Source organism: Bactrocera neohumeralis, chromosome 4 (genome assembly GCF_024586455.1).
Source record: "Bactrocera neohumeralis isolate Rockhampton chromosome 4, APGP_CSIRO_Bneo_wtdbg2-racon-allhic-juicebox.fasta_v2, whole genome shotgun sequence".
Lineage (NCBI taxonomy): Eukaryota > Metazoa > Arthropoda > Insecta > Diptera > Tephritidae > Bactrocera > Bactrocera neohumeralis.
In genome coordinates, this window is record NC_065921.1 from 51,778,218 (window position 1) to 51,805,643 (window position 27,426).

Sequence of the window (27,426 nt, forward strand, 5' to 3'; positions counted from 1 at the left end):
CGAAAACACTGCCGCTTTGAAAGTATTCGACGCAGTACCCGCCTGGAATCCCTCTAATGAAAATTAGCGCTGTCGTCAGGGCTATTATACACTGCCTTCGCTGCCTTAAGAAGTTTGGCGTTGGGGTACAAGATAATATTTCTTCTATGTACTCTTGACAATTTAATTTTTTATCCAGTTTTCGTAAGTAACAATATTAAAATGTCCATTTGTATGCATTCCCCTACTTTTGTTGGAATTGGAGGAATTCCTATAAGCTGTTTGTTTGGATGTTTTCATACATTTGTTGTAAACAAATTTTACATTCTATTGTTTCTGTCTTACACATTTCTTTTACCTTGGGCCAAAAATGTGTAAGTAAAATTTCTTGTGTGCTATTTTTGTAATTGCGGTGAGCACGTCTGTGTGTCTTTACTACAATTTCCTTTTGTTAGTCTATGTTTATAACAACTATTAATAGTAATATTATTAATGTACAAGTTGGAAAAGAAGCAATAATGTCATCTTTGACATAAAATAATATTTTCTCGTCTATTTTTAAATCTTTCGTCACAATAGGTATTGCAATTTCTTTTATTTTTACTATTAAGTCATTTTTGTCTTATTAGTGGATTGTATGGCGTACTCTATTTGGAAAATTTGTTTTTGTTAATACGCCTACGTTTGCTGGGCCAAAAATAGGTATAATTTGATTTTTAAATGAACTCAATGGTTGTTTGCCCTTTTGAACTTTTCTACAGGTGAACTCACTGCCGAATGTTGAGTACGTTCAGTATTCGCTTTTATTTGTTGCGTTGATAAAGCGTCTGCTACAACAGGTTGGTGTGCTGGTTAATAAACAAGTTTTGCGCCATATTCTTTAATTAGATTTTTCCACTTTTTTAATTTCGTATTCAGATTCTTATCTGATATTGAATAAATGAGGGACTGATGGTCTATGTAAATAGTAACTTCTGAAGTGACCAATTTAATGGCTAATAGTTCTTTTTATTTGTGCTATAATTCTGTTCAGTATCGTTTAATGTTCCTGAAATAAAGGCAATTGGTTTTTTATTTTGAGACAGCACTGGACTTGGTTAAATCAAATCGTTGAGAGAGTTCCGTTTGTTGCTGAAAAGCTATTTTTATTTTTTGCATTGCATTCCCTGACTAGTCTAATTTTATGCCTACTTTGGCCCTCTGATTTTTTCTTATCACTCGTTGATTTTTTAAATGAGTTCCTAATAAACTTTCTATAATAACTACCTAATCCTAAAAAGGGTTCTTTAAGTCTTTTTGGAACTGGACATTTTTCATGACTTTTCGTCAAAAAATTTTTATATTAGCTTTATGTAGTGTATTTATTATATCGGGTGATTTTTTAAGAGCTTGATAACTTTTTTAAAAAAAAAAACGCATAAAATTTGCAAAATCTCATCGGTTCTTTATTTGAAACGTTAGATTGGTTCATGACATTTACTTTTTGAAGATAATTTCATTTAAATGTTGACTCATGTGGTTTCAACAAGATGGCGCTACATGCCACACAGCTCGCGATTCTATGGCCATTTTGAGGGAAAACTTCGGAGAACAATTCATCTCAAGAAATGGACCCGTAAGTTGGCCACCAAGATCATGCGATTTAACGCCTTTAGACTATTTTTTGTGGGGCTACGTCAAGTCTAAAGTCTACAGAAATAAGCCAGCAACTATTCCAGCTTTGGAAGACAACATTTCCGAAGAAATTCGGGCTATTCCGGCCGAAATGCTCGAAAAAGTTGCCCAAAATTGGACTTTCCGAATGGACCACCTAAGACGCAGCCGCGGTCAACATTTAAATGAAATTATCTTCAAAAAGTAAATGTCATGAACCAATCTAACGTTTCAAATAAAGAACCGATGAGATTTTGCAAATTTTATGCGTTTTTTTTTAAAAAAAAAAGTTATCAAGCTCTTAAAAAATCACCCGATATATATGTCGATGTAAACAAATAACTTTGTTAATTTGAATATCATTTTTGAAATGACGAATGACCCTGTATATACATTTTGTAATACATGACAAACTACTGTGTATAGTAATTGTATATGCATCTCATATTACATGACAAACTACTGTGTACGCAAAGTACTTTGTAAATAAATTTGAATGTAATCGAAGTATGCTGTTTTCATGTTTCTCTTAATTATATCCTTCGGTGTGAGAGCGAGGTAAAAGCATTTCGTTCTGCCGAGTGTGCTTCTGCGCGTCACGATAAAATCAACGAGTATTGGAAAGGCAAGAAAGAGAAAAAGAATGTACACATGGCTTTGTTCTGGTAGATATACTAAGAGTGATGAAGCGCTTTTGGTACTGCATTATTAGTGTGAAAATCAGGAATAATGGGATGCCCAACTTATTCCAGTGTGAGAGCGCCTCAAAATAAGCGTTTTTTATAACATTTTCCATTATGGCCAGATCGAACAAAATAATAATTTTTGGGCATTTATTAACCGAATACCCAACATTTAGTACGAATATAAATTACTAAATAGTGGTTATTTATTATATGGAGAAACTATTTAAATCTTTTTAAAGAATATTATAACAACTGACTTTTGTCCTTTCAATACCCAATAATAGGATTTAAGGTTGTTAGCTCTCAATCATTAAAAGTTTTTAATAATTTTCAACTGAAAATAATACTATGATGTTTCAAATTACAAAACATTTCATCAAATACCTTTAAATTTCACAAATTTATTTAATTTTCATTGTTTTGCATTTTTGATAAGAGGTCTTGAACGATGCAACAAATCCCTCCGTTTATATATTTTTTTGGTAAGATTTCAATCTGGCCATCGCTCGTTTCCAATTGCTTAACGTCAAAACCTCCCCAATCCAGTCAACTGTCAAAGTTTAGGTGGTTTTGACGTTTAGCAATTGTTCTCTCTTTTCCAGTGAGAGAGGGGTTGGGCATCCCATTATTCCTGGTGAAAATACTCGAGGAGATCGGTCGCACAGTTGTTCGCTGCGCTTCCCCAGAAATATATATTAACTTTAGAGAAATGGAAACCGGCTTGCCCATGAACGGCGCTCCTACTGCAGCACCTAATTGCACGGACATTAATACAGACGATGCTACTATATCTGGACCGCCATATACTTTTTTATACTCTCGCAACAATGTTGCTAAGGAGAGTATTATAGTTTTGTTCACATAACGGTTGTTTGTAAGTCCTAAAACTAAAAGAGTCAGATATAGGGTTATATATACCAAAGTGATCAGGGTGACGAGTAGAGTCGAAATCCGGATGTCTGTCTGTCCGTCCGTCCGTGCAAGCTGTAACTTGAGTAAAAATTTAGATATCATGATGAAACTTGGTACACGTATTCCTTGGCTCCATAAGAAGGTTAAGTTCGAAGATGGGCAAAATCGGCCCACTGCCACGCCCACAAAATGGCGGAAACCGAAAACCTATAAAGTGTCATAACTAAGCCATAAATAAAGATATTAAAGTGAAATTTGACACAAAGGATTGCATTAGGAGGGGCATATTTGGACGTAATTTTTTTGGAAAAGTGGGCGTGGCCCCGCCCCCTACAAAGTTTTTTGTACATATCTCGGAAACTACTATAGCTATGTCAACCAAACTCTACAGAGTCGTTTTCTTCAGGCATTTCCATATACAGTTCAAAAATGGAAGAAATCGGATAATAACCACGCCCACCTCCCTTACAAAGGTTATGTTGAAAATCACTAAAAGTGCGTTAACCGACCAACAAAAAACTTCAGAAACACTAAATTTTACGGAAGAAATAGCAGAAGGAAGCTGCATTCAGGCTTTTTTCAAAAATTGAAAATGGGTGTGGCCTCGCCCACTTATGGACTAAAAACCATATCTCAGGAACTACTAGACCGATTTCAGTGAAATTCGGTACATAATATTTTCTTAACACCCTAATGACATGTACGAAATATGGGTGAAATCGGTTTACAACCACGCCTTCTTCCAATATAACGCTCTTTTGAATTCCATCTGATGCCTTTTCTGTATAATACGAGTATATACATTAGGAACCAATGATGATATTCCGCTATCACTTTACAACTTTACAAAATACGGTATTTGAAAAATATGTAAATGACGTATTATGAAATCTCGATTATCACTTTATCATGCGAGAGTATAAAATGTTCGGTGACACCCGAACTTAACCCTTCCTTACTTTTTTCATACAATTTTTTTTTTAATTTTTGTTTGTTTTGTTTTTCAATATTTTGATTTGTAAATTGTTTGAATCGTTCAATTTCGGTCGCTTTCTTTTTTATTCCAGCTTTTAAGAGAAAAATTATTGAAAATTATTCACTGAAAACTTTACGTGTGTTTCACACAAAGTGATCAATTACAGATTGAAATTTATTAGATACGAAGCCACAAAGAGGTCGCCCTAGATACATTGCATGTACTACAAACAAATATTTTAAGAAGATGGCGCCGGTGCGTGATACATTATTTACCAGCTACTCATTGTTCTCTGCTCGGTTATTTTCATGTGACAAACCGGTATTGTGTTCACTGTGAAATGTACGTGGACCAAAATCATTTGCGCATTTGAAAACTGTGAATGGCTACCAATGCCAAACATATCGAGAAGCATGTCAAATATAGGTTTGCTGGAGAACGATTCTCATTGGGACCAAATATGAACGCTGTTCGCAATTATTATCACCACATGTTTTCTTTCACACCAATTCAGTTATGGAACAAATACAAAGACGACATATGTGAAGATATCTTGCATCGCTTGCGCATTCAAACGAATAATCCTGACATCAAAATAACCGATGAAGTCTACAATGAAGGATTGATTCTGATTGAGGATCAATGCTTGACTATTGCAAACAAGCTACTGATTGAAGTAGCAATGATTGCGCCAAATCGATCGATGCACGATGCAAGAATTAAATCGAGAGCTGCAATACAATGTTGATACTTTGCAGGAATTCGTTCGAAATAATGTGCCGTTGCTGAATGATCAGCAAAACAAGTACACGAGACATTAATGCCAGCGGTGGACAATAATAACGGTGGTCTATTCTTCCTGGATGCACCTGGAGGAACAGGGAAAATATTTGTCATTTCATTGATTTTGGTCACTATTCGATCAAGATTTGACATAGCTTTGGCGTTAGCATCATCTGGAATTGCGGCGACTCTCCTAGATCGTGGTCATACTGCAAATTTTTTTTGCGGGTGAGGGGGTGGCAAATGCCTTCCGCATCATCGGTGCTATCGTCACAGCAGCGGTATGTCCCACTTGCAGGTCACTAAAAACCCCCCCTCTAAGGAACCGTCGCCCACCCTGGGACCGCATTCGCATTACTTCAGGGTGGCGTTCCATTTTTCTCATTGAGACATTTACATCTGCGCACCTACGTCCAGGTCCCGCTTTTTGCTGCGGAGTTCTTGATAATCTCCCAGTTTGCTTCACTCTCCAACATGACGCTGACTAAATTGTCCGCGTTTATTGGGCCAACCAGGTTTTCTACGGCGGTGCGTTCTTGTTGCCAACGCACAATTCAAAGAATGTGTGCTCAGCGTCGTCTTCTGTCGCGTCCTTATATAGGCATGACGGCTCTTCGACTTTTCCCATTCTGTGGAGGTACTTTTTGAAGTATCCGTGACCGGATAGTAACTGAGTTGTGTAAAAATCGACTTCTCCGAATTTAAGGCTTGTCCATAAGTCTAGATTTTTTATTAGCCTGGCCGTCCATCTGCCACGACTTTCATTCTCCCATCTTTGTTGCAATGTTGTTATTGTATTATTATTTTTGTTGTATTGCGCTCTTGTTGTTATTGGGTGATTTCTTTAGCTCCCACAGCGTTTTCCTTTCATATGCTCGAAGGTCAATTGGGGCATTACCGCTTATAACTAATATTGCATCGCCTGATACTGTCCGGTACGCTGATGCAACTCTGAGGGCTGCGGTACGGTGCACTCTGGCCATTACCTTACCATTTTCCTTTTTAAGCGCGTCTGCCCAGATCTCGGCTCCGTATAGTAAGACGCTTATTGTCGTCGACATTAGGAGCTTTCTCTTTTCTTGGCTGGGGCCCCTTATGTTGGCCATTAATCGGCTCAGTGGAGAGGTGATCTTCGCTGCCTTTCCTGCGGCGTGCTGGATTTGAACCCAGAAGGTTAGTCTGGGGTCCAGTCTTACGCCTAGGTAGTTTACTGCTCTCTGCGTCCTAAGAATATCCGTAGTTGTGTGCATGCTTATCTCGAGAGGTATGTGCTTGTTTGTTAGCAGCAGAACCTGTTTTCTCCGTAGCGAGCTGGAGGTTGTGTGTGTCGAGCCATGTTTGCGTCCGTATCATGACCTGATTTAGCTTTCTACGCGCTTCTTCTGTGTCCCTTGCTGTGATTACTGCCGCAATGTCGTCCGCGTAGCCAATTAAATATGATTCGACTGGCATTTCTAGTTTTAATACAGCATCGTAGCTAATGTTCCATAAGTCTGGGCCTAGGATGGATCCTTGTGCTGCTCCTGACGTAACCACTATCTGTCATGACCCTTCTTTAGTTTCATACAGCAGTTTTCTGTTGCTAAGGTAGCTCCGCACCACAGCCCTGAGGTAGTCGGGTATCTTGAACCTTTTTTCGAGAGCGTCGATCATGTCCACCCATCTAGCACTGTTGAAAGCGTTTCGGACATCTAGAGTTGCCAGTAACACTATTCTTTTATATTTATGTCATCTACGCTGCGCTGCTTCTACGCTTTCGACGACGCATTTTATGGCTTCTATAGTTGATCTGCCGGGTATGAAACCATGTTGTCTAGGGGACAATCCTTCAGCTTCGTTAATGGCCGCTTCGAGTCTGGGTTTTATTAGGCTTTCGTATAGCTTTCCCGCTGTATCAAGCATGCATAGCGGACGGTACGCTGATGGCGAATTGGGGTCTCCTTTTCCCTTACTGATTAACCGCCGTTGCTTTTTCCATGGTTCAGGGAATATTCCGGCTTCAAGGCAGGCGTTGTACATGTTCAGTAGTACTGCCGGGCGCTCTGCAACGATTATTTTGAGGATTTCTGCTGGGATCCCGTCCGGGCCGGGTGATTTGTTGGCCTTGAGCTTGCCAGTGGCTAGCTGCAGCTCTTCAAGGGTGAACAGGGGGATTTGCGCAGATCTTAGTGTTGGTTCTGGATCACTAGCCCTGCTTTCGTGTGTGGGGAATAGTGCGTTCACGATGTGATCCATTTTGACAGCGGTTAAGTCAGGTGGCTTTGCTCGAGCGCCGAGTTTCTTCATAACTATTTTATATCCGAGTCCCCAGGGGTTTCTGTTTAGGGGGAGCTTAGGGTTTTGGTCGTCTATTGCGGAGATCAGTTTCGAAGTATTTAGCTTCGAAATGTTCCACTTCCGTGTTGCAGTCTTTTTCCTGTACTGGTTACCGTTTGTTCCAGCATCGATGGTGAAGGAAATGTACTGGTGATCGCTACCAGTGTAGTCCTCCAGGACTTTCCATTTCTTTATTGAACCTGCCAAGCGTTCTGATGATAGAGTAATGTCTGGTGTAGTTTCCTCACATCCCGGTCTTCTAAACGTGGTTGCATTTCCCGTGTTGAGCACTATTAGACTAAGGCGCGCAGCCATTTCTAGAATGCGCTTTCCCCTCGAGTCCGTATTTGGCATACCCCACTCTACGGCGTTGGAATTTATGTCACCGGCGATAATTAGTTGACCTTCTATAGACCTGGCTGTGTCCTCAATGTTGTCGAGCTTTTCTTGGAATTCTTGTATGCTATCGCTTGGCGTCAAGTAGCAGCTAATTACTGTAAAAAAGTCGCATTTGGCCCAGACGAAACCATTGCCGTTCCCTTTGTCTATAGTGATGGCATTACTTCCTGGTGGTAGCCATATAGCGGCGGTCGAGCTGCTTTCTTCCAGCCAGGTACCTCTCTCTTTCTTTTTGTACTGGCCTGTAAGATATTCATTTGTTTTGGTATTTCCTATATACCGTACATTTTGCGGATCCCGGGATATGGTCAACTTTTTCGTGTTTAGCCTCCACGCAGAGGCAGCATGAGGGAGGCTTTGTGCACTCTTTCATTTTGTGACCTGGTTGGCCGCATTTTATGCAAGCACCTTGTCCTCTTCTATCGGGCCCTTTGCAGTCCCAGGTTAAGTGCCCTGGTCCAAAGCAGCGAAAGCATCTTTTTGGGGTTTCTTTCAGTCGCATGCTGCAGTTAACCCAGCCGATTTTTATGCGTGCCTGTCGCATCAGTATGTCAGCCTTATCCTCATCGAGCGTTATATATGCCCTGACTTGCTCTCTTGTGTTAGGTGCTGTTATACTTATCGTCAAGTTTCCGGTGGAGTCCTGCAGCCCTTTTTTTACAGCCTCTGCTACTTCCTCTTTTGTTGAAAGGGAGTCGAGGTCTCTAATCTCTATTGTGGCTTTTGATTTAAGGTCGGCCACACTTGCGGATTCTCGGAGGGTCGTCTTGAGTGCCTCGCAGAAACTGGCTTTTGTGAATTGTCCCTTCTCCAGCTCCAGTAGTAAAGCGCCGGCTCTTGTTTTGCGGATCCCTTTGATTTTCACCTCTGCTTCTCTTAGATTTACTTTGCTACTGATATTCTTGAGGACCTCGGCGTAGCTATTTCCTTCTGCTGGCTTAATGATTACGGCCTCCGATTGTCGTTTGGGCCTGCTTTTTGCTCTCTGGTTTGAGACGGTATTCCTCCCTTGTTGTCTTCCCTCTTTTGGGTTTTTGTTTTCCGTTCCTTCGATTGTGAGTATCTTCCTTGCTTTTTTGGGCAAGACTTTCTGCCATTGGCCGTCCTTTTCGCTTCTTGGTCGCATTGTTTCTCGAGGCTCCACTGGGCTTGTCGCCCGCCGCTTCGAGGTTGTTGGCTCTGGGGTCGTGATCCGTCTGCTTAGGAGTCCGCGTCTTCTCTCGTTTTCTGCGATGAGCCAGTTTCTGCGGTAACTCTTCATTACATCAAAGAGTTCGTCCAGCTGTGCCGCTCCGTTCTTGACATCCATGCTGACGTTCTTCTGCTTTGCCATCGCTGTCTTCATAATTTTTACAATACTCTTGCATTTTTTCAAAGATTCCTCTTCTGCTCGTCTCATTTGAGTGATGTACTCCTGTTTCGGCGAGTTTTGAGGTGCTTCTGTGGCGGCCACTGGAGTGGTCTTCTCTTCACTTTGTTTTGCAGGTTGTTCTTGTGGGGCAGGAGTTTCCTTTAAGGCTATCTTTTCTCCACTTTTTTCGACTTGTTTGGGGGTGATGGTCAGTGTAGGGGATCTAAGTATCCTACTACTTCTGCGGAACACGGTCCCATATTCCTCGTCTCATACTGTCATACTGCACATTCTGCGCTTAAGTTGCCACTCAATTTAAACACAATTGATATTCCAACATGCAATATTTCCCGATCCAGTGCAATGGGAAAATTGTTGATGCAATGCAAGCTCATTGTTTGGGATGAGTGCACAATGGCACATAAGAAATCACTTGAAGCACTTAACTTCACACTGAAGGATCTTCGGCGAAATAACATCATCTTTGGCGGCTTGATGATATTGTTGGCAGACGATTTCAGGCAGACGTTGCCAGTAATTCCCCGTGGAACGCCTGCAGATGAATTGAATGCTTGCCTGAAGGCATCACCTTTGTGGAATAACGTAAAAACATTATCGCTAACCACTAATATGAGAGTTCAATTTCAAAATGATCAAAGTTCTGCACAATTTTCAAAACAATTGTTAGCTGTTGGAAATGGAAACGGCCCAGTTGATGCGACATCTGGATTAATCTAATATATAAAAATAAGTAGGATTTTCCTTCCTGACGCTATAACTCCAGAACGAATGAACCGATTTCCTCGGTTTTGCATTCGTTGGAAAGGTCTCGAGCTCCGTGAGGTTTATAGCAAAGAAAATTCAGGAAAAATTTCAACATAAAAGCGGCAAAATCTTTTTTTACATACAGCGCCATCTCTGATACATAGCATGTAATACAAGCAAATATTTTAAGAAGATGGCGCCGGTGCGTGATACATTGTTTACTAGCTACTCATTATGCTCTGCTCAGTTAATTTCGTGTGACAAACCGGTATTGTGTTCACTGTGAAATTGTGCAAAAAATAAAAAAATAAATTGTTATTTTCCTATCACTTCAATTGGAAAAAATGAAATTGTGAAAATTTTCATTTAATTTCTACAGCAGGCATTTCTCATTAAGGAGGTAAGTTGAACTGTGTAAATTATGTGGATCGTGCATTTGAGGTTAAATTCACCAATCTGTCCATAGTCCAAAATGCCTAAAGGACGACGTGTGAACATCGGCCGCCGCACAAGACATGCAAGCCAGCAACAAGTTTATTCACAGAACTTAAGCGAAGAAAGACAAAATTCAACAAGAGAAAATGCCCGATTGAGACAACGCGTGAGGACACGAAGATCACTAGCATCATACAATCGCTTGGCATTCCAATATGATCCCACTGCGAACTACAGTGATGAGGAAAATTTAGATATTGGACAAATGACGACTATATGCCGATATTGCAATGCGTTGAAGTTCAAAAGAGAAACGGCTGGATTGTGCTGCGCATGTGGAAAAGTCAAACCACCCAGATCCATTACTTACACCACTACAGCCACTGAAACCATTGTTTGATGGAAGTGATCCCGATTCTAGCCATTTTCTTCAACACATCCTTGAATACAATAACTGCTTTCGCATGACTTCCTTTGGAGCTAATATCATTCGAAAAGACGGATTCATGCCGACTTGCAAGGTTAGCGATCACTCACACCAACAAAATGAATTGCAACACATAAGAACTACATATGGGCCATTCCATCAATTGGCGACATGGTTTTGTACCCGTGGTTCTCTGATTTTGACGAAACTTTAGAATATCATAATATAGACCAAAATAAGAATATCTGTAAACTTTTTAGTGGTCAAAGTTGCTCCATTGTTTTTGGGCGCGCAATTCAAATTGAGATCAAACAAAAAAATTACTATTTCTTTTATTTTTTAACGACCTCAAAATTGAGTGAAAAAATTTTGCAGTTAACCAATTTTATGTAAAAAAATCTCAGCTTTCTGATAAAAATATTTTCAAAATCCAAAAAAAAAATCAAAATCAAAAAAAAACATTTTTTTTTCCAAAAATCCCGTTTTTTGTGCTTTTGCCCCAATTTTTTTTCAAAATTGACTTCTTCATTCGATTCCTCGTTCAATTGTACATTAGAATCAGTGTTCAAAAATATGGGACTCTGATCCCATGAACAGCAAAAAAATTCAAAATTGCCGCTCAGAATCAAAAAAAATCATTTTTTTTTCCAAAAATCCCATTTTTTGTGCCTTTTCACCAACTTTTTTTCAAAATTGGTTTTCCCATTCGATTCCTCGTTAAATTTTACATAAGAATCAGTGTTCAAAAGTATGGAACTCTGATCCCATGAACAACAAAAAAATGCAAAGTTGTCGCTATACGGCGCATATTTTTATGAATGAAGACACTGATTTCTTCAATTCAAGTCTAAGAATACAATTTAAATACTATTTACCTCCTTCACACAACCTTCTAAGCGAACAGACTGCTCCGTATAGCATATGTATATAGTAATGGGAAAGTCAAATTTGAAAAAAAGTTGGTGGAAAGGCACAAAAAATGGGATTTTTGGAAAACAAATGTTTTTTTCGATTTTGAGCGACAACTTTGAATTTTTTTTTGCTGTTCATGGGATCAGAGTCACATATTTTTGAATACTGATTCTTATGTAAATTCTTGTGTAAAATTGAACGAGGAATTGAATGAAATCAATTTCATTTGAAAAAAAATTGGGGTAAAAGCACAAAAAACGGGATTTTTGGAAAAAAAATGTTTTTTTGGATTTTGAAATTTTTTTTTGGATTATGAAAATATTTTTATCAGAAAGCTGAGATTTTTTTACATAAAATTAGATAGTCAAATATCAAATAGTCATTTTTTTGTTTGATCACAATTTGAATTGCGCGCCAAAAAACAATGGAGCAACCTTGACCACTAAAAAGTTTACAGATATTCTTATTTTGGTCTATATTATGATATTCTAAAGTTTCGTCAAAATCGGAGAACCACGGGTACAAAACCATGTCGCGATCACCATCACACGATCAGAAATTACACCGTATTCTTCAACAAATGATCGTTTGCAATTACAGATACAAGGACAAATGAACCGCATCAATTTCTGCAAATATATTTCATTTCGTCGATGGTGGATCAGCTGAATGTGCGGTGCAATATACAGGGAACACAACAGTTAAAGAGACGAATTATTGAACAGTTACAAGCATTTTTTCGCACTAATAATGCTGTGGTTAATATGTTCAAAACAGCATTGGAACGAATGCCATCGGATACGCACAAATTTGTCATAAGAGCGGATTGTACCCCAACAGGTGAACATGTGCGAAGATTCTATGCAACAACCGTTAATGATGTTGCTGCAATTATTGATGGCGATCCAACTAAATCGCGAGACATTGTCGTTCAGCGAAGAAGCAATATCATGCATCGTGTAAACTAGATGCGTTACAATATCCAATCATTTATTGGCAATCCAATGACAGGTACAATATTCACACACTTATTATTGCAATTATTGGTTTCCATTAACAATTCATTTGATTTTGCATTTTCAGGCGTATCAACGAATAAAAATCTAAGCGCAATGAATTACTATGCATATCGGATGATGATTCGCACAAATGAGGAGAATGTCATTCTGAAGTGCCGTCGGCTATTCCAGCAATTCGCTGTCGACATGTATGTCAAAGTCGAGACCGAACGTTTAGCGTTCATCCGATTCAATCAGGCAAAGCTACGATCTGAGGACTATATACACTTGCGTGATGCTATTCATTTAGATTGTGATGTTCAGTATATTGGAGTTATGACGATTCTCCCATCATCTTATATCGGAAGCCCACGCCATATGCACGAATACGCTCAAGACGCTATAACGTACGTGCGAAATTATGGAACTCCGGATTTATTTATTACGTTAACATGCAATCCAAAGTGGACGGAAATTGAACGTGAGTTGGAACCGGGCCAAAAACCGCAAGATCGCATGACATAATCGCCAGAGTATTTCAGCAAAATCTAGAGGTTATGATGGATGTGCTGAAAGGTAATTTTTCCATTTCAAATATAAAACAAAAAAAAAAATGTCTTTATCTTTTAATCACCAAACGAAATGTTACATAAAACGATGCAATTTGGTGGCGAAACGGAGTTCGCCAGGTTTTCTAGTCTATATACATATCGCTCATTTGCTGCAACGTCGTCATAACTCAAAAATAGTGATATTACAGAAGACGCATTTTTAGTTTTTGAATTGTAAATTAAAAATAAAAATTAAATTTGTAGATGAAAGTAAGATTAGGGTCCAATTTGGTCAAATAACATCTGGTTAAGACGTCCATGTAAACTAAAGCTTGAAATGTATAATGGACCGTTTTCTGTAGCTTCAAAAGTACTCCGAGTTTTTCTTATGACGTTATTGCTGCAAGAATAAGTTTTATGGTCTGACATAATTGAAATTGTGACGTTACTGCAAATAACAAAAAGATTTATAGCTCAAAACCTTTTGCAAATTCTGATTTATGACTGCATTATATTTTGGCGTTGCTAAACATTATAAGAGAAAAAAACATGGATATAAAATAAAATTTATTGCATTAATTGCATATTTTATTGTAACAAGGAACATAAATTAAAAAATAAAAGCAAAAAAAATAATTGAATAAGGATTACAATTGCTCGTTTAAAGGTCTATAATACTTAGGAATGTGATTTTTCTGTATCAATTCTAGCAGATCTTTTTTTTTGCAGTCCGCTATCTGAGGTTTTGTGTAAAATGCTCTTGTTAGTGTAATATCCGTCCTGTTTTTCTTTTTAGTAATATTATTTGCCACCTTAAATTCGTCATCGTTATAAGATGTTTTAAAGGAAATGGTGTTTGGTGAATCGCGCCGAACTTGCAGAACCACCACTGTGGAAATTTTTACCTGTGCCATATTTTGGAGTCCCATTTCAGTTGCTAAAGCCTTCATATCATAGAAGTCTTCAAAGCACAGTTCCGTAACGTTAAATGGCTTTCCAGTTTTTTTGGCTCCACGAATTGCAGATATGAATGACTCTGGCGTGTTCATTGGACCACCTTTCAGCTGTCGTTTCACTTGACGTTCAATTAAAGAGTGTGCGGAATCTCCCTCGTTTTGTTTATGCTTTTTACGTTGAGATGAGATATGGCGTAGAGGTAGAGGGCCACCATGAATTTTTTTTTGCTGACCCGTACAATTATCAGAATAAAAGATGAAATCTTCATCACCTGACAAAGCTCTTTTATTCAAAACCCGAAGAACGCACGAACCCAACTCGTTAATACCTCTATGCCCATTGGATTCATCCCAAACAAAACATTCACATTCGTTACTCTTTAGATCGTAGATTGTAAAATTAAATACACTAGTAATAACCGATTATCGGGGGACTCCGTTATTTAAAATGAAAAAAGTAAAAAAAAAAAAATTTATAAAAACTCAATTTATTCAAGTACTTCATGGAAAACTACATTCGTAGTGGTTTTATTTTGGTCGTAAGTCTTAACTTTGATATCTTGAGAAGATCGTACTCGACTCAATGCGACATACAGCTAGCCATGCGTAAAACAATCCTCCTTGAGGAAAACACCAACTCTTGCTAGAGTCTGCCCTTGAGATTTGTTTATTGTTATTGCGAATGCTACAATTATTGGAAATTGGCGACGCTTTAAAATAAAAGGAAGTGTAGATTCGCTGGGCTGTAAATTTATACGGGGCAATAAAATTTGTTTCCCTTGTGATTCACCGGTTAAAATTTCGACCTCCAAACAATTACAATGTAGTGCGTTTACTATCAAGCGAGTCCCATTGACCAACCCTTCATATGTATTAAGATTGCTGATTAACATCACAACTGTTCCAACCTTAAGCCTTAACTCATGAGGCGCTACTCCACTGAAATTAAGGGAGTTTAGAAATTTTGTAGGTAATCTGACATGCTCTTGAGGATCTTCAGAAACGAGAGTATCCACGCTATAATATACCCTTTCTTCATCGGGCAACATATTTACTATTTCGCTATTTATTATTACAGTGATCATAACACCAGACTGAGGCTGAAATACCCAATCCACTAAATTTTCATTTAGCAAAATTATCTCTTCTGGTATATTGATTTTCGACTCTGGAGAGAGCACTCGACCTTCTCCAACACGCAAAAAAAGCTGTTGTATAAGGATTCTTTAGAACGCATATTCGTTGAGAGTTTGAGACACCTAAAAAATATCCAAAGTGAGCACCGTTTCAAACAATTACCAACTATAGCGGCGCGTGAGCTATTGGGCACCACAGGAAGAACTTGCCTGAAATCACCACCTAATAAAATAACCTTTCCACCAAAAGGTATTTCATTTTGGTGAATATCACGTAATAATCGATGTAAGCAAAAGTAGCATGCTAATTCGGCGAGCATTGCGATTTTCTTCTCTGGCCCTCTGTTCCTCTTCGGGTTCAACCTGCGCCATATGCTTATACTCATTTGCCAAGCGGTTAATATTTGAAAGCATTTCGTGGATTTCTCTCGGCAAATACCTATCGCAGTTTGAATTATGTTGTGCCCTTATATCAGTTGCTTGATCCGTGTCAAGAATAAACAGCTGGGCGTAGGAGGATTCTGAAGGATGATCTGCATGCAATGGACCTACCCTATGATATATTGATCCATGTATTCGGAAGCAATATGGTCCGCGCCCTGTAGGCTCCGCAATTTTCGCTTCGAATGATGCAAAAGCAAACGAACTATTTAGCTGCCGAATATTCTCCAAATAGTGTCCCCGCCAAGAGCTCAAATCATTTTCTAACACAGCTTACAAAAACTCAAGTACACGTAATTCTTGAAGTTTAACTTTTCCGCCATGACAACATGTCGTAAAGCCATTTCTTACCTAGTAACAATTTCAACCAAATATTAAGACAATAAGTATGTACAGGTACCTTTTCACTTCCGAAATGTTTTGCTTTACAGTGTAATATTAGTCAAACCCCCAAGCGAACTATACTCCGGAAGAACTACGGAGTTTAGGGCAGCTTTGAAATAACTTGCCATAGATCCTGCATGACTACGACTCTAATAAAACAGGTCAATTCATATACATACATACATTAACAATTAAAAATTCCTTTTTATCTATAACATTCACCTCTTCTCTTCGACCTGTTAAACTCCTTTTTCGTCTAATTCGCCTTTGGTTTGGCATTTTATTTTTAATAATTAATCTGAATCTGAACTGAAATTCGATGTAGTATGTATGTATTCGCTGGTAATAGCCGCCTTGACTTTTGGAAGAAAACTGAACTGACTCAAAGCTTACCTAACGCAATAACACTTCTAATCAAAATAACGCCGACAACAATATTTCTGTTAGATTTTGCACTTGCGTCTTCGCCCATACATATGTATATACATTTGTAAGTATGTATGTGTGAATATAAAACAAAGTAGAGTGCGCATTTCAAAGCGCAGTGTTCCTTAGCTCGTACATACCTACATATTCATGCAACATAGAAGAGAGCGCATGTCAAATCGTAGATAGCGCCTTAGCGCATGCATATGTATGTATGTACCTACATGCCAAAGCAAACATTTGTAATTTGTAATATTCGTCATTCTCTTATTGTCATAGATAACTTGATTAGAATCTCTTTTCTTGCTCTCTCGCTTGCAGCTGATCTGTTTTCTGAGCTGGCAACAAAACACAATCAGGGTGCCGTCAACCAGCAGTTAGTGAAAAAGGCGGGATGCCAGAAAAGCAGCGCTATAATTACTTGACGAAATTAGTGTGAAATGAAACTGTGCGAACATATTTTGGCAAAATAAATGTTTATGTAAATTAATTAATGATTTTGCATTTTAGCATTTACATATATATGTATGTATGCATTTTCAAAGTGTTTAATTTAGTGTTTTGTATAATTTATTAAATACCCCAGTTAATATTTTTCAGCAGTGGCATCATTGGCAAAAGAGTCTCGTATAAAGTTATCTATGCTTATTGCAGTGGTCGGCATTTCTTAGCACAATTGTGCAAACCAACTTCTCACGTACGCTTACGCTCTGTCGTTCAGTCGTTGTCGAGCCAGCAACGAATTAACATCACGCAAGACTATACCGCAAAACCAAATATGCCCTGCGAGAAATATTTTATGACTCTAAATGCCTTTGGTCTTATGCAATGCCTTTTATGTTCCAAGTCTTTTAAAGATAATAGGGAATAATATCCTTAAAAGATATTTTGTTAATTTTCATTATACTAATAATTATTTATAAAATTTGGTTAGATTTAATTCCAATTTCTCACTGGGCTACTTTTTTTTCGTGCTCACCAACACAGTGACAGATCCTCTCATGCCGACCACTGGCTTATTGTTATTTTGCTACCGAGCAGACAACATTGTTGTTGTTAGATTTCGCACTTGCGCCTTCGCGTATGTGGGTATGTGTGTAACGAAAGCAAATGACAGAAACATTTGTAATTATTCATTCTCTTACATATATGCTCTTTTCTGTAGAAGCGCTGCTTATATTAGCTTAATGTAAAAATAGAAGAACTTTAAACGCAAATATATCAAAAGTGGTTCAATGAATTTAAAATCTGTAAAATTTGTGCAAAGTTTCAGATCGCACACTTTAATTTGATGTATTATTTGTCTCTGTACGTTTTGTAGATCTCTGGAAATAAGCGCCTTGTCTTAGAATAATATATAGATTTAGTTTTGATTTATTATAAAAAACTGAGATATCGCCCTTAGGAATTAGTTAAGATCATCGGAGTTTCGACACCGGTGATGTTAGCCTCAGAAGTGTCTGATGTCGAATTTGCTTAGCAGTGACTGTTACTCTTCCTGACAATATCGGGTGGAATGTATGTAGTATCACGTACAGAATCGTCATCATCTTCAGAAAATGAGCTCGAGCTTAATGAGTCTGATTTCATTTCAGCAGAAGACACTGTTGATGTACTTCTTATCTGCCATTCTTTATCATTTCCTTCTTGTTTTTTAAAAGCCATTACCACCATTTTGGCGGATCGAGAATTAGATTCCATGATTTTTTTACTGAAAATGACAACAATACTGACATAAATGGAAATGATTCATAGCAAATTATTTATATTAAAAAAATATTTAGTGCAAGAATGTCATAACAGTGAATAGTTCTTTAATGCACTATTGCTGCACTAATACATCTTATTTGTAATAGTGTTTTAAAACATAATATTACTGAATTAAAAATTATATTTTTCCACAAAAACGTCAGAACACTAAAAAACACTGCAAGAATTCACTCAAATTTTTACATACACAACGTCATATCTTAAAATAACGCAATATACACGATAACGAAAGAGATAGAAAAGTGCTCTTACCTTTTATTAATATTGTCACAAAACGAAATATGGCACTTTTCTTGAGAACTTAACGATGTTCACCACACAAAAGCCGACGCACAACTGAGATAATACGTTGTTACAAATAAGACACAATAGAATATGTAGTTAGAGCAAAATGCTTCTATCGCGATGCTGCGTAAAATGTTAAGACCTCGGATATAACACTTAGTCAGTTGATCAAACATATTATTTCCGATATATTAGTGATGTTAACTGAAAATTTGGATTTTTTGAATTATGACGACGTTGCAGCAAATGAGCGATATATAAAAGAAAGTTGTTGTTAGTTACACCATTTATAACTGAAAAACGACTAAACCGATTTGGCTGAAAATTGGTGGGGAGGTAGCTTAAAACCAGGGTAAGGACATAGAATACCTTTTATATCTTTATGTCAAAATTTAATACAACTCATAAATACACAAATTATATTTCAAATAATAAGCATTTTTTCAAAATTTGAATATTTCATTTCTTCAAAAACAAAAAAAATAAAATTAAATAAGAAAACCTCACATCTGTATATATAAAAGAAAGTTGTTGTTGTTAGTTACACCATTTATAACTGAAGAACGGCTAAATCGATTTGGCTGAAAATTGGTGGGGAGGTAACTTAGAATCAGGGTAAAGACATAGGATACCTTTTATCTCTTTATGTCAAAATTTAATACAACTCATAAATACAAAAATTATATTTCAAATAATAAGCATTTTTTCAAAATTTGAATATTTTATCTATATCTATATATCTATATCCATATAAATAAAAATGAATCGCCAAAATGTATGTACGCTCATAACTCAATAACGCCTGGACCAATTTGGCCAACTCTCTTTCTTAAATGTTCGTTGAAGTTCAAAGATGGTTTTTACGGCGAGAAAATTCGAATAATTTCTGGAAAACCCCTAAAAATAGCCTTTTTCCTTTCCCCATACAAACGTTACATACATACATACATACATATGTACATAGGTTGTTTGTTGTGGATCGGGAAAGGTTTAGAAACAAATACCTTATACTTTTCATGAGGAGAAGTCGGAAAATTGGACAATTCCAAAAAGTAACATTTTTCATACACATTTTTTTCAATTTTTGTTTGTTTTGTTTTTCAATATTTTGATTTGTAAATTATTTGAATTTGCTTTTTTATTCCGGCTATCCAAAGGAAAAATTATTGAAAATTATTCAGTGAAAACTTTATGTGTGTTTCAGACGAAGTGATCAATTACTGATTGAAATTTGTTACGAAGCCACGAAGAGGTCGCGCTAATATTTTTCGGCGTTCTTTTTGCCATCAACGTATGGCAGCCCAAAAAAAGGCAAGAAGTACTTCCAAAATGCGATGACATAGTACGTGCGGAATTATGGATCGCGGTCAATCAGCTAGCGATCGTAATGATATCACAGCACGACTTTTTAAACAATAGCTGCGATGTTTGACGGTCTTTATCTTGAAGCAACCTATGGTATGTACATACATATATGTATATGGTGCTGTTAGATGCTGAATGTATTCTGTTGCGTGTTGCCGCACGCACACATTCTTCTTTGGATGCGGATGGTGATTACACCAGATCAAATTGATGAAATCATTTCAGCGGAAATTCCTGATTCAGAGATAGATCCAGAATTATACGAAGTGGTGAAAACCTATATGGTTCATGGACTTTGGGAACCTTACAATCCCACTTTGGTTTGTATGTCTGACAATAAATGCACGAAACACTACTCATGTGCTTTTCTTTCGGAAACGGAAATGGGAAATGATGGATATTCACTGTATAGGCGTCGCTCACCAGACGTCAATGGCAGAACATTTAGCATTTAGAGGCGTGAATATCGACGTTAACAACAGATCGAAGTAGACAACACATGGATCGTACCATATTCGCCACTTTTGTCTAATTCACATACAAAACTCATGTCAATGTTGCATATTGCAGATTGGTGAAATCGATCAAATACGTTTGCAAGTACGTCACCAAAGAAAGCAACATAGCGGTTATTGACCTTGAACGATATGAGATCAGCAGTATCAAATGGGTCGATATGTGAACCGCAATAAAGCGCTTTGTAGGATGTTTACTTTTGCAATTCATGAAAGTTTTCCGACTCTTGTGCGTCTCGCGGTTCAACTTCATTTAAGTCATTGCGTATTGTGAATGGTACAGTGTGTGCAACTTTGTGAGAAGCATGCCAGCAGTTGCATTTGCTGGAACATGATAATCACTGGAAACAGACGAAGGACAATGCAATAGTTACTTCGCATGCCACTGAAATTCGCATAGTTTTCGCGAAGATCTTTTCGACATATCAGCCTTCAAATTAGCGTTAATTATGGGATACGAAAAAATTACATTGCCGATGACATTTTACATTGTATTCGCTAAGAATTGGCAAATTTCGGTTGATACTTCCAGTGGTTTGATATCAATTTCACCTCCCTTTTGTCAATTCACTTCAACGGAAGATGAACTCATCACGAATGTTTATCCGAATATTGGCCAAATTATCGTAACTTCAATTGCTTGAGTGCACGCGCAATTTTAGTTGCCAAAAATACCGATGTTAATGACTTAAACTGGAAGATTCAAAGTCAAATTCCGGGAGGTTTGCGCTCATATAAATCGATCGATCGTCTTGACAAGAAAGACGAAACCGTAAATTATCCAGTGGAATTTCCAAATTCTTTGGAAAGCCTTGGTATGCCCCAGCATCTTTTGCGTCTCAAAGTTGGATCTGTCATTATTATGTTTCACAATCTTCATGCGCCGAAACTGTGTAATGGAACCCAACTGATTATGACGCAGTTATCGAATACAAGGGACAGCTATTTCAGTTCAAACGTATACAATTTCCAGGGAAAATTGCCTTTGCGTTAGCAATCAACAGGACACAAGGAAATCGGGAAATGCTATGTTTTTCACACGGCCGGATACATATATGTGGCGTGTTGACGAGTTGGAAACCCATCTTCTCTGTATCTTTACGCACCAGAACAGAAATCAAAAAATTATGTTTATTAAGCTGCGCTACATTAAAAAAATGTAGAACAATCGAAAATAAATCATTTTCGACACAATGGGCCTAATCATTGAATCCGCAACGAATTCGATTTCGATACGATACAGATTTTCGATCGAAAATTTTCATGCAATCATTCATTCCGTCGATAAACTGCTTTATCAAAAAACACAAATGTCAAACTACATTATCGACGGTAAATTTGACAAGTTTGAAAAATTAAATTGGCTGGGCTTTTGCTTCGTTTATATAAATATTTGAAATGGATACAATCATGTTACATTTAAGTGATAGCGATAATGAGGATGAAAATTGTATACAAATTCGTCGCGAGCGCAGAAATTTGAGGAATAATTCAAAAGACATATTGGAAATGGATGATTATAAGTGAGTATTTAAGCTAAAAACGACATAGATAACTTTGTTTACATGCATATACATTTACAGTTTCTTCAAAAATTTTCGCATCAACAAAGGAGCATTTATATACATTTTAGAGGAATACGAAAATGTATGTGGAAATGATAAGAGACAAGGTTCTCTTTCTCCGAAAATAAAACTTGCTGCATGTCTGCGCTTCTTTGCCACAGGCAACTATCAGCATTGTGTTGGAAAGGACTTCAATATAAATGTGGCCCAATCGACATTCTGTGGAATATTAGAGGAAGTTCTAAACATTCTTGAGTACAGACTATGTTCACGGTGGATTTCTATTTACATGAATGAAAACGAAGAATTGGTATCAAAAACATTTTTTTTGCCAAGTCAAAAATTCCGGGTGTGACAATGGCAGTTGATGGAACTCACATAAAGATAATGGCTCCAACGAGAGATAAACATCTTTATTATAATCGCAAAGGATTCTCAAGTCTGAACGTTATGATAGTGAGACTTTTATATTTATCTTTGAACTGAATATTTATATATATTCGCTTTTCTGAATGTATATAGGCAGTAGTCACGATTCTCATATATGGGATTTGAGTGACATAAAAACTATCAGCGCAACCAATTATCGGAGAGGATATGCAAATTTAATATTAGGTGAGAAACCATTGATATAAGTACGATCACCTAATAAAAATGTACGCATTAAAGGAGATAAAGGGTATCCTCTTCAACCATGGCTCATAACTCCATTTAGAGAACCAATCACATGCCTCAGAAAAAGAAGATTTAATACGTATCATGCTAAAGGCCGAATAGTTGTTGAGAAAACAATAGGTTTATTAAAATCTGTATTTCGTTGCCTTTGCAGTGAACGAGGACTACATTACGCACCATATAAAGCAGCGCGTATTGTTAATTTCTGCTGTGCATTGCATAATATTCGTTTGCATTTTAATTCTAACGAAAATTTTAATGAGCCACACCTGGATATATCTGAAAATGAATATTCAAACAATGATGACAATGATTTAAATGATATGCCTACCGACGAAGCAAATAGAATAAGAGAAACTTTTTTAGATATGTTTTAGTATAAGTTCATATATAACTAAATATGTTGAGTTCATTATTATTAAAACTAAGTTAAAAAACGTAAAAATTCATTAAAATGTAAATATTTTGAATTAATAATAAAAACTTATGGATTATTTAAATGTTCAAGTTCCAGTTCTAGAATTTTTTTTTGGGTTCCAATTTATCAAAGGCTATTTTTTCCATGACAGCATTATGTCGCTTCACTTCTTTCAATTTATCCTTCTCATTTTCACTTAGTTTCCTAAGCCACCTGTTTGTGTCGGACTGTTCTTGGATATAGTCTTTTTGATGTTTAATGAGCGTGGCTAACAATTTAGATACATTTTCCTCCATCTTTTTTTGAATATTTATTTGTTCTGTAAGAAGACCCATTTTGTTTATTTTACTCTTTTTATGTGGGGTACAGAACCAATCAGCATCTGCATTAGATTCTATGGTCTGGCCAGGAGTCATATATGACGTTTCAATCAAGTCAATGTCAGGCTGGGAATAAATTGACTCAACCGGTCTTTTGCGGGGAGTACTTGTTGTTGGTATTTCTTCCTGAATATTTTCTTTTGAGCATCCAAAACTTGTAATGCCCTTTAATCCCTCCACTGATGCATTGAGTGATAGAATAACACTCACTTCCTCTTCCAGTGCACTTAAAGAAATTTGGCTGAAGGCCCCACCTCCTGTTCCTGAAATTTGCTTTGCATTTTTGACCATTTTTTTCTTCGTCGCAAACTTGAAATCTGTCCAAACCTATAACTTAGGTAGCTTAATTCCGATAATATACAAATGGTGATTTTTCATACCTTCTTCCATCCAGTTCTGTCCTTGTTTGGGGGACCTACTGCGTTTAATTTGTTTGAAATTTCTTCCCTAAAATGATTCAATTCGCCTGGTGCTCTTTGCGAAAATCCTTTCGCTATGTCGGGGTGCAGCTTCATTTCACTTACTAACACTTCAAATTGTTTTTTGTTGGTGTGTTTTTGTCTCTTATCTCTAAAATATCAATTTAAATTTTATTTTCGATACGGTTTCAATGATTTCAACGCAAATTTTTTCGATCATATCGAACCATATTTCGATCGAAACAGATTCCATGATTAGGCCCAACATAATTTCAACATTCAACGCAGGACAACGGCTGCGGGGTCAGCTAGTATATAAATAAAAATGAATCGCAAAAATGTATGTACGCTCATAACTCAATAACGCCTGGACCAATTTGGCCAATTCTCTTTCTTAAATGTTCGTTGAAGTTCAAAGATGGTTTTTACGGCGAGAAAATTCGAATAATTTCCGGAAAACCCCTAAAAATAGCCTTTTTCTTTTCCCCATACAAACGTTACATATGTACATACATACATACATACATATGTACATATATAAAAATGAATGTTTGTTTGTTAGTAACACTAAGAGAACGGTTGATGAAATTTTTAAAGGTTGTTTGTTGTGGATCGGGAAAGGTTTAGAAACAAATACCTTATACTTTTCATGAGGAGAAGTCGGAAAATTGGACAATTCCAAAAAGTAACATTTTTCATACACATTTTTTTCAATTTTTGTTTGTTTTGTTTTTCAATATTTTGATTTGTAAATTATTTGAATCGTTCAATTGCGGTCGCTTGCTTTTTTATTCCGGCTATCCAAAGGAAAAATTATTGAAAATTATTCAGTGAAAACTTTATGTGTGTTTCAGACGAAGTGATCAATTACTGATTGAAATTTGTTACGAAGCCACGAAGAGGTCGCGCTAATATTTGTCGGCGTTCTTTTTGCCATCAACGTATGGCAGCCCAAAGAAAGGCAAGAAGTACTCCCAAAATGCGATGACATACGTGCGGAATTATGGATCGCGGTCAATCAGCTAGCGATCGTAACGATATCACAGCACGACTTTTTAAACAATAGCTGCGATGTTTGACGGTCTTTATCTTGAAGCAACCTATGGTATACATATATGGTGCTGTTAGATGCTGAATGTATTCTGTTGCGTGTTGCCGCACGCACACATTCTTCTTTGGATGCGGATGGTGATTACACAAGATCAAATTGATGAAATCATTTCAGCGGAAATTCCTGATTCAGAGATAGATCCAGAATTATACGAAGTGGTGAAAACCAATATGGTTCATGGACTTTGGGAACCTTACAATCCCACTTTGGTTTGTATGTCTGATAATAAATGCACGAAACACTACTCATGTGCTTTTCTTTCGGAAACGGAAATGGGAAATGATGGATATTCACTGTATCGGCGTCGCTCACCAGACGACAATGGCAGAACATTTAGCATTTAGAGGCGTGAATATCGACGTTAACAACACATCGAAGTTGAAAACATATGGATCGTACCATATTCGCCACTTTTGTCTAATTCACATTCAAAACTCATGTCAATGTTGAATATTGTAGATTGGTGAAATCGATCAAATACGTTTGCAAGTACGTCACCAAAGAAAGCAACATAGCGGTTATTGGCCTTGAACAATATGAGATCAGCAGTATCAAATGGGTCGATATGTGAACCGCAATAAAGCGCTTTGTAGGATGTTTACTTTTGCAATTCATGAAAGTTTTCCGACTGTTGTTCGTCTCGCGGTTCAACTTCATTTAAGTCATTGCGTATTGTGAATGGTACAGTGTGTGCAACTTTTTGAGAAGCATGCCAGCAGTTGCGTTTGCTGGAACATGCTAATCACTGGAAACAGACGAAGGACAATGCAATAGTTACTTCGCATGCCACTGAAGTTCGCATAGTTTTCGCGAAGATCATTTCGACATATCAGCCTTCAAATTCGCGTTAATTATGGGATATGAAAAAATGACATTGCCGATGACATTTTACATTGTATTCGCTAAGAATTGGAAATGGGAAAATTTCGGTTGATACTTCCAGTGGTTTGATATCAATTTCACATCCCTTTTGTCAATTCACTTCAACGGAAGATGAACTCATCACGAATGTTTATCTGCACATTGGCAAAATTATCGTAACTGCAATTGCTTGAGTGCACGCGCAATTTTAGTTACCAAAAATACCGGTATTAATGACTTAAACTGGAAGATTCAAAGTCAAATTTCGGGAGGTTTGCGCTCATATAAATCGATCGATCGTCTTGACAAGAAAGACGAAACCGTAAATTATCCAGTGGAATTTCCAAATTCTTTGGAAAGCCTTGGTATGCCCCAGCATCTTTTGCGTCTCAAAGTTGGATCTGTCATTATTATGTTTCAAAATCTTCATGCGCCGAAACTGTGTAATGGAACCCGACTGATTATGACGCAGTTATCGAATACAAGGGACAGCCATTTCATTTCAAACGTATTCAATTTCCAGGAAAAATTGGCCAGATATATGTGGCGTGTTGACGAGTTGGAAACCCATCTTCTTTGTATATTTACGCACCAGAACAGAAATCAAAAAAATTATGTTTATTAAAGCTGCGCTACATTAAAAAAATGTAGAAAAATCGAAAATAAATCATTTTCGACACAATATAATTTCAACTTTTTATCATTTCAAAGCATATAATTTCACGCTGACAGAAATAATAATCTAAATTTATCAATTTTATAACGAAAACTTTAATTTTGTTTGAATATGAGTGCATAATAACCAAAGAATATAACCACTTTCACCACTTTATAACAAAAAGTCAATAGGGGTATTCTCTTGCTCCCCAGCACCCATTGCAGAATCTAGTGATATATGAACGGCTGATTCGGTCAATTTATTGTTAATGACTATTATGCATGGCTATTGTGAATTGACGCACCTTTTGCATACATTTTTAACAAAAAAAACTGTAACAAATCTTTATAATTGAAATAGAAATTATAAAATGTATTTAAAACTTATCTTCCTCAAATTTAACGACGTAATATGTCTTTATGTAAAATGGCAACTACAGCAGGGCTGCAATTATATTTTTGGGTGACATTGCACGCAAATATACATAGGTTTTGGTCTGACATATTTTACAGCCCTTGCAAATATTTTTCTGCGTGTGTTTGTTGTTGTGCCGTTGTAAATCTGCAATTCTTGCACCGTGCACCGGGTTTTGCAAGAGCAAGAGAATACCTCTAATATATTTTTTTATTTTTAACGCAGAAAGGAGTACTACGCGAACTTCAGTCACCCCGGGTATTCGCTCGGCTAGAGTTATTTTTTTAGAGCACGGCCGAAGGCCGCCAACGCTGAAAGGAGTACTACGCGATATTACTTCAGTCACCCCGGGTATTCGCTCGGCCAGGGTTATTTTTTTAGAGCGCGGCCGAATGCCGCCAACGCAGAAAGGAGTACTACGCGAAAGTACTTAGTCACCCCGGATATTCGCTCGACCAGGGTTATTTTTTTCAAGCGCGGCCGAAGGCCCCCAACGCAGAAAGG

At 37.3% G+C, this 27,426-nt stretch overlaps 1 long non-coding RNA gene across 1 annotated transcript; it reads left to right on the forward strand.

The window, feature by feature from the left end:
- The first annotated feature begins 10,155 nt into the window (after positions 1-10,155).
- LOC126754722 (uncharacterized) lies at positions 10,156-13,645 on the forward strand. Its single transcript, XR_007666404.1, has 3 exons — positions 10,156-10,776; positions 12,195-12,605; positions 12,678-13,645. It is a non-coding gene; the product is annotated as an uncharacterized LOC126754722 (long non-coding RNA).
- Positions 13,646-27,426: the final 13,781 nt, after the last annotated feature.